Genomic DNA, 7,759 nt, shown 5'->3' on the forward strand with positions numbered 1-7,759 from the left:
ATAAATTTTTAAATTATTTACCAATTCGCGAACCCCTAATTTCTAGAGTGTCGCGGAGAAATCTCTTATATTCTGCATGATGTTACCTATGTAGGTGTGCCTTATGAAGACGAACTGTCAAATAATGTTTACGCTTAATCTGGAGGAAAAAGCTCTCCAAATGAAGCATTCGTAATCGGTAGGACATTTTGTGTAAAAGTTACTGCGATAAAATTTTATAATTATACTCCATCTGTTTGCTGCGGTTGTGCGAATGGATACCGTATAGCTGTAGCTTCTCTCTACTGTATAAGGAAGGGAGAAAGATTGGGCGAATGACGGCGTCAGCGAAGGTAAGTATAAAGCTACAGCAGCAGGCAGGCAGGCAGGCAGGCACGGCAAAGGCGTAAAATCAAAACAAAATGCTTAATCGAAACACTTTAGTGGGTTAAAAATGTTGAAGTGAAAGTGAGAATGAGATCAGTGCCGTGTCGAATTAAGGGGAGTCTTGACATCAGTCAGTCGGGATAAGTTGACATGACGGTTCGCAGCATCGCAGCAGAGCAGAGCGTAGAGCGTAGCTTTCCTTCGTCGTTGACTCGTATACTACGTAGTATACCTACGTGAACCCTGCCTCCGAAGCTGAACCCTCACCCTCACTCTCGCCCTCGCCAACTTCTCGTTCTCTCGTCGCTTCACACATAATCAGTTGACAGGTATCTTCTAAACATCGTAAATTATGGAACGAATCTGCCATCAACCTTTTTCTAACTTCACGCTTAGTGGTCTTTTTCTTTCCGTAAAAAGTTATATTTTAAATTGTCGCAAACTTTAAACGTCACACCGCACACAATTCTCTCGAAAGAAGTAACAAATGTGTTTTTATGGTTCCGATCCTCGGTCGTTTTTTTTCTTCACTCCCTCTATGGCATGGCATGGCATGGCTGCCGTTGCGTTTGCGAAAAATTTCAAACCAGGCGAACCCTTCCAACGGGGTAATTTGATTTGGATATCGTGACAACGAGCAACCTTGAGCGAGCAATCGTTTGTACGATTTTTTTTCTTCTTCGCTTTTTTAGGTGCATGCGGTGTATAAATCAACGAAGGTGTGTGGTAAAAACCGCATTCTTAGCCGCTAAGCCGCGTAATTATTCTTCATAAAATATGTAGGTATAATAGTATAAGTGTAAGGTATTCCTTACACTTGCCTCGTTTCATGACCAATAATTTATCGAGTTTTGAATCATCATGTTCTACTTATACTCGCATATGCAGGTCAAGCTAATCCAATAGACATGATCATGCTAGTAGCATGCGACAAATACTTCGTTAACCCTTTGAGACCCCGAGAAGAATCTGATGGATGAAAATTGAAAAATTTCATGTACGAGGAGTGTAACTTCGTTAAGTACATAGACGTTTTTTTTTTTTTTTTTTTTAAATTGAAGTTTACTCAAGATTTTATTTTGAAATTTGAGGAAATGCTCGAAATGGGATTTTTTCTATCCCGATTTACAAAATAAATTTCTGATGTAGGGATACGAAAATTTTCCGAAAAGTTTTTCTACATAATTATCAACATAAAAATCAGAAAAATAATGAATAATTTATATGTAGTCGGGGAGCCCACTTCAAGATAAATTGCACCTCCACCCCGTCGATCCTCCGGGACAACTTTTTTCTTAAACGGGGAGTCCTAAGGAACATTTCTAGCCCTTGTACTCAAAAAAAAAGTGGCCCTACTCACAAAATGGCGGCCATTTTGATTGACAGGCCAGCCGAGATTGCAGATTTTGCGTTCCAACATAGGACTTGCACAAAATTTTAAAACTGTACATAGGTAGATTGAAAGATCAAGCAAAAATTTATCACCTGTCAAAATTTTTAAGTGCTAAAGTGCGTTTTTCGATTTTTGGTGAATTTTTGAAAATCCCATTTAGGCCTAAAATGAGGGAAAAATCAAAATTTTACCAAATTGACCAACAAGGTTGAAATTTGGGATACACCTTATTTTCGACCTGCCAAATCGATTGGAAACTGTTTCAAACCGTTTTGAGCAGTTCTGGAGCCTCCAGCAAATTTTTGAAACTCGAAATTCCAACAAAATTTCACCAAAATGGAGTTGGAAAGCTGAAATTTATTCTGCAAACTAATTTCAATACGGTACGAAGTCAACTGCAGGGGGATTTGAAGTTGTTTTGGAGCCTCCGGTGACTTTTTGAAAATTCCTGGAGCCTCCATAAGATTTTTGAAACTTTAAATTTTCACAAAATTTCATCAAATGGAGATGGAAAGCTGAAATTTACTCTACACTCCAATTTTAACACCTTCTGAAGACGACTTCAGGTGGGTTCAAATCATTTTGGAGCCTCCATCGACTTTTTGAAATTTATTGGAGCTTCCAGTAGATTTTTGAAACTGGAAATTCCGCAACATTTTACCAAATGGAGTTGGCAAGCTGAAATTTACTTCGCAAATTATATTATTTCAATACGATATGAAGTCGACTACATTGTGGTTTCAAATGGTTTTAAATGGTTTTGAAGCTTCCAGCTACTTCTTGGAAATTTCAATTTTTCAAAAAACGCTATACGACCTCTCAAAAAGTGGTTGCTGGAGGCTCCAAAACGACTTGAAATCCACCAGCAGACGACTTCGTAGCGCATTAAAATCAGTTTGCAGAATAAATTTTGACTTTCCATCTCCGTTTGATGAAATTTTTAGTAAATTTTTTAATGTTTCAAAAATCTGCTGGAGGCTCTAGTAATTTGAAGAAAAAAACGCTGGATGCTCCAAAACGACTTGAAATCCACCTGCAGTTGACTTCGTAGCGTATTGAACTTAGTTTGCAGAATAAATTTCAGCTTTCCGACTCCATTTTGGTGAAATTTTGTTGGAATTTCGAGTTTCAAAAATTTGCTGGAGGCTCCAGAACTGCTCAAAACGGTTTCAAACAGTTTCCAATCGATTTGGCAGGTCGAAAATAAAGTGTATTCCAAATTTCAACCTTGTTGGTCAATTTGGTAAAATTTTGATTTTCCCCCCTCATTTTTGGCCTATAGATTTTCAGGGCCACTTTTTTTTTGAGTACAAAGGCTAGAAATGTTCCTTAGGAACTCCCCCTTTAAGAAAAAAGTTCTCCCGGAGGATCGGCAAGGGGGTGCTAGTGATCCTTAAGCGGGCTCCCCGACTATATGTAGGTATACATTACTTACGTCAAAAATAATTTTTGAAGCCAAAATCAAAATAATTTTGGTCAATAATAAAGAGATTGACGGAGGGAATTTTTATTTGAAAAAAAAAATTATTTTGGAAATTGATAGTTTCGAGTTCGTTCCATAAAAAATACCGAAATTTTGAACATTTTTTACAGAAAGCTGAGATATAAAAGTATGAAAAATCTATATCGTGAAAGCTCACTCACTGAGGTCTTTCATCATGTTACCCTCACATTTGCAATTGTTACAACTGGTGCAGAAAATAATTTTTTATTTTTTCTCAAAATGTTGGATTTTGGCTTCAAAAATTTTGGACGTAATAGGTATAGGTATACCTATAAGTATTACGATATTATGTTATTTAAAACTTTATGATTTTTGTGTTGGTACCTAAACCTATTACGTGTAGAGAAACTTCTCAAAAAATTTTCGTATCGCTATATCAAAAATTTATTTTGGAAATCGGGATAGAAAAAAGACCAAATTTGAGCACTTCCTCAAATTCCAAAATTAAATTTTGATCCGTCAGATTCTTTTCGAGTCTCGAAGGATTAAAGCAGGATAATTTGCATTTGCCGAGACAACTGTGAATTTTTAAAAATCGCATCGTATTTATTTGAAAAATTTGCGTGGTATTGTGGAGCTGGGACGGGGGTAAGAAAATTGTACGAGGAAATTCAACGGCGCGGCGGCTTCAGCTTTACCCTATTATGCTTTGCGTAAAGTACATACGTATGTACATTTTCATACCAATAGAAACACCACTCGTTACTTCCCGAAGGCTGAAAGGATACCCAACGTGTTTGTATTTTTCTTATGTACCTATAATTCATCGATTGCATAAATAACAAATACACATTTTTCTTTCTTTTTTCACCTACATGTTTATACTAACCCGAAATCCGACTACTTTTTCAACACACGCATTCGTATAGGTATTATACTTTCGCATGTGAAGGAATTTTTTTGGTTCCGTAGGCTGTTTAGTTTGTATTGTAGGTAAATGGTATAGGTAGATTGCATTTGAGAGTAATCGAGCATCGCGATTGCGATTTATTTTTATTTCTTCTGTGTTCAGTACCTCCATATCCATGTTTCTTACTGGGATGTCTTGCTGTTTTTCGTTTGTTTGGTGCTACAATTCCCATCCACCACCATTATTTTGTCTCTGTAACCAGTTACCTGTTAGGACGTCTACCTGATGTGAATACCTGTTTTGTACTTCGCGATTTCTACCTTTCTATTGGTTTCATCTCGCGAAGTAGGCTACAATCGCGGCCAGAGAGATCGCTGTCAACCATTTTTGTGGGCGTTTTTATGTATACCTAGACCTACTCTTGGACCGGTTCAATTGTTATAACCAATGGAGCTCTATTGTTTTGAATTTTTCTCGTTCTTTTGGTGGAAGGAAGGGGGTCATTTCGTTGGGTAACCAACGTTAGTTTTTGTGGAAAATTAGGTCATCTGGTTCAATTCAGTCCAAAAATGAAAAATTTCCAAAAAATTTTATTGACAAAATTTCTGATTTGTTTTTTGATTTTCTTCAATTGTAGGCGGGGGGGGGGCTTTCTACGATAGTAGGCTACCAACGTTGTTCAGGGGCCCGAAAAAAAGGTTCCTGCTTGAAAAAGATGATTTTGAAGCATTGAAGTTCGGTTTTCGCGATTGCTAAATTTTGTTTATTGAAAGTATTAGGAAGACAGAGAACTAACGTGAACCGAATTTCAACTTTTTTCAACTTTTGTGTTCGTGTTCGAAAAACGTAAACTGAACTTCCTGATCGATGTGACACGAAAAAAAAAAAATGAAAATACACATCCAATTTAAACTTGTTCTCTATAGGCCCAAATATGGGACGCCATCCAGGTGAAAACGCAATCACAGGCTTCGTGTTTATGATTTACGGCGTTTGTCTTATCATACTCGTATACTAGAACACTGGATATTATATAATTTCGTCGGCAACCATCTGTTAGACCGAAGGTCGCTATCCTTCAGAATACCGTGAAAGGGTTGTATACGCTCCAAGTACCTACCAGCGATCCTTTTTAATATATCAATCTGAAGTGGTGGGCAGAAAACCAGCTTATAATTTGACGCAAACCCTCTTAATCAAAATTTAATATCGTGTTGTTGTTAATACAGTCCCGAAGGGTTAAAACGACTAATTTTAAACAAACTATTCTCGTGACATGTTGTATTCGGAGTGTTCTTCTTGTATCGCACGTTATCAGCGTATACAATAAGCTTGGTAAATTACTCTCGAAGGTTATCACATTCACACAGCGATGTGGTTTTCCTCGCAAAATTCAACGCTGCTGCCTTCGCAACGTAAACTTGATACACGCGCCATAAATACATATTTTTTTCTCCTTAGTACATGCCTCCCTTTGTAATTCGCGTGCGACCTCCTGAGGCGATTTTCTGTTATCATGAAGTGTATTATGTGTAACTTAGGTACATAGTGAGTACAAGATGAATGAGTATAAGTAATGGTTAGCAGATTGAGGAATTCTTCCGTGATCACTTTTGACCCGGTCGTGAAGCCGATTTTTTTTAGAAATTAGCGAAGTAAAAGCGCAGTGGTATTAATCACTTGAAAAAAATTAGTAGTTGAAGGAAATTATGAGAAAATTGGGCGATTTTGAAGATCTATAGGTCTAAGTAACTATTTCAATAAATTGAATCTTACGTTAGTCGTAGAAATAGTCTATGAATTATTTTTCACCGGACTGAATTCGCTATTCTTTTCGCAAAAATATACTATACGCGGGTACCAAATTATGGGTAAATTACACCCTTGTAGTGTGACTGGAAAATACCTACCTTTCCAATAATTTATTGATTCTGTTTGTTTCATTCGTACTGTGTAGATAGCAGATACATATAATTACTAGAAAACTTTAATTCGTATTTTACTGCTTATCGTATTATTATCGTAAGTCTATAGTTTTGATCCAATTTTTTTATATGCGGTACAATTTGTACCTATTTATGCTTAGAATATACGAGGTATTGACCTAAAAAGAAGGGTATAAGTATGATTGTTACGCGGTAAGATTTTTTTTTCAGGATGCCAGAAAAAAGTGAAATTTTGAAGGCAGTCATTAAATGTTGGATTGTGTAAAAATTGTAATTTTTCAAAATTTGAAAAACAAGCAAATTTGGCAATGGCAACAACTGCACCCAAAGATGCTCTTTCATTCTGTATTATTGTGGGTCAATTGCATTCGTATTGTTCAATTGAATGTTCCTTCCAAGTTTCTTTCGGCAATTCTAGTTTCACGCAATGTTGCGAGGTTGCGTTCTCTCCGCTTTGGCAGAGTTTTTAAGACTTGATTTCAGTGTGAAATATTATCAATATTTCTCTCAATCAATTAGAAAAGAATTTTCCAAAATTGTACGTCCTTTTTGAAGCCAATTCATGAGTTTGGGGTCCAATGGTCTTCAGAAATCAGGAATGAGTTGTGCACCCTCAAGAACCAACACTTTAGTGCAAATATTGTATTTTGTTCAAAATTTTAATTTTTGTATTTTCTTTTTGGAGTCAGTTTTGGTGTTTGAAGTCAAATAGTCTTCAAAAATGAATTTTACGTCCTTGAAAAACTCTCATTTCGATACCCATTTGCTGTATTTTTTTAAGAATGGTAAATTTTGTGCGTCCTCTTTGGAGCCTACTATATTGAAGTTTGAGGCGTGGGATCAAATGATTTTCGAAAACGAATTCTGCGCTTTTAAAAACTCACATTTTCACACCCGTGGATATTGTATTTTTTTTTTTTTTGAAAATTGTAAAATTTGGGCTTTCTCCTTCGACCTCATTTTAGGGTTTTGAGTCAAAATGGTCTTCAAAAGTGAATTCTGCACCCTCAAAAACCAATATTTTGATACAAACGTTGCATTTTTTCTTTGAATTCCATTTTGGGGTTTGGGGACTAATGCCAATGGGCATCAAAAGTCAAATCGGCCCCTTTGGTAAACCAAGTTTCAACTTATTTGGGGAACTTTTTCATTCGGATCATTATGCCTACTTTCTTCCTCCGTGTGTAGGTAGCTTCGTGAATGTCCGGCATAGAAGTTGATGGATTAATTGATAACATTTGAAGAGTCGCCACTCGAGACGTTGAAAAAAATTGCTCCCTTCCCAGTTTTTTTAGTGCAGTTAATATTTGAATGGTCTGGAAAATTAGAAAATTCGGTCGAGAAAATAGGGAAAAGTGAAAAAAATCATTTCTTCAAAACGCTGGAGGTTATAACGTCGTGTTTTGAAAATATTTTGATCAAAAATAGGTGAAAATCCTTTCAAGCTTCATTGAGTAAAATTCTGTTGAAATTTGAACTTTTCAAAAATATGCTGGATTCTACAGAACATGCTCGAAACGGTTCGAAACCGTTCCCAATCTTTTCGAGAGTAGGTCGATAATTAGGTATAATTATATGTACTAAAGTTTAGCTTTCTATATTATGTAGGTCGATTTGGCAAAATTTGTATTTTTTCTCCATTTTCATCTAAATTTGATTTTCAAAAATCCACCTTTAACCTTCACTTCCAATGATCCTCG

General features: G+C 36.3%; 1 protein-coding gene across 3 annotated transcripts in view; it reads left to right on the plus strand.

Annotated features, from left to right (window-relative positions):
* Positions 1 to 7,759, plus strand: part of Pkn (serine/threonine-protein kinase N) — a 137,160-nt gene that overhangs the window by 12,562 nt on the left and 116,839 nt on the right. The window lies entirely within an intron of this gene.

Source organism: Planococcus citri, chromosome 5, assembly GCF_950023065.1.
Source record: "Planococcus citri chromosome 5, ihPlaCitr1.1, whole genome shotgun sequence".
Lineage (NCBI taxonomy): Eukaryota > Metazoa > Arthropoda > Insecta > Hemiptera > Pseudococcidae > Planococcus > Planococcus citri.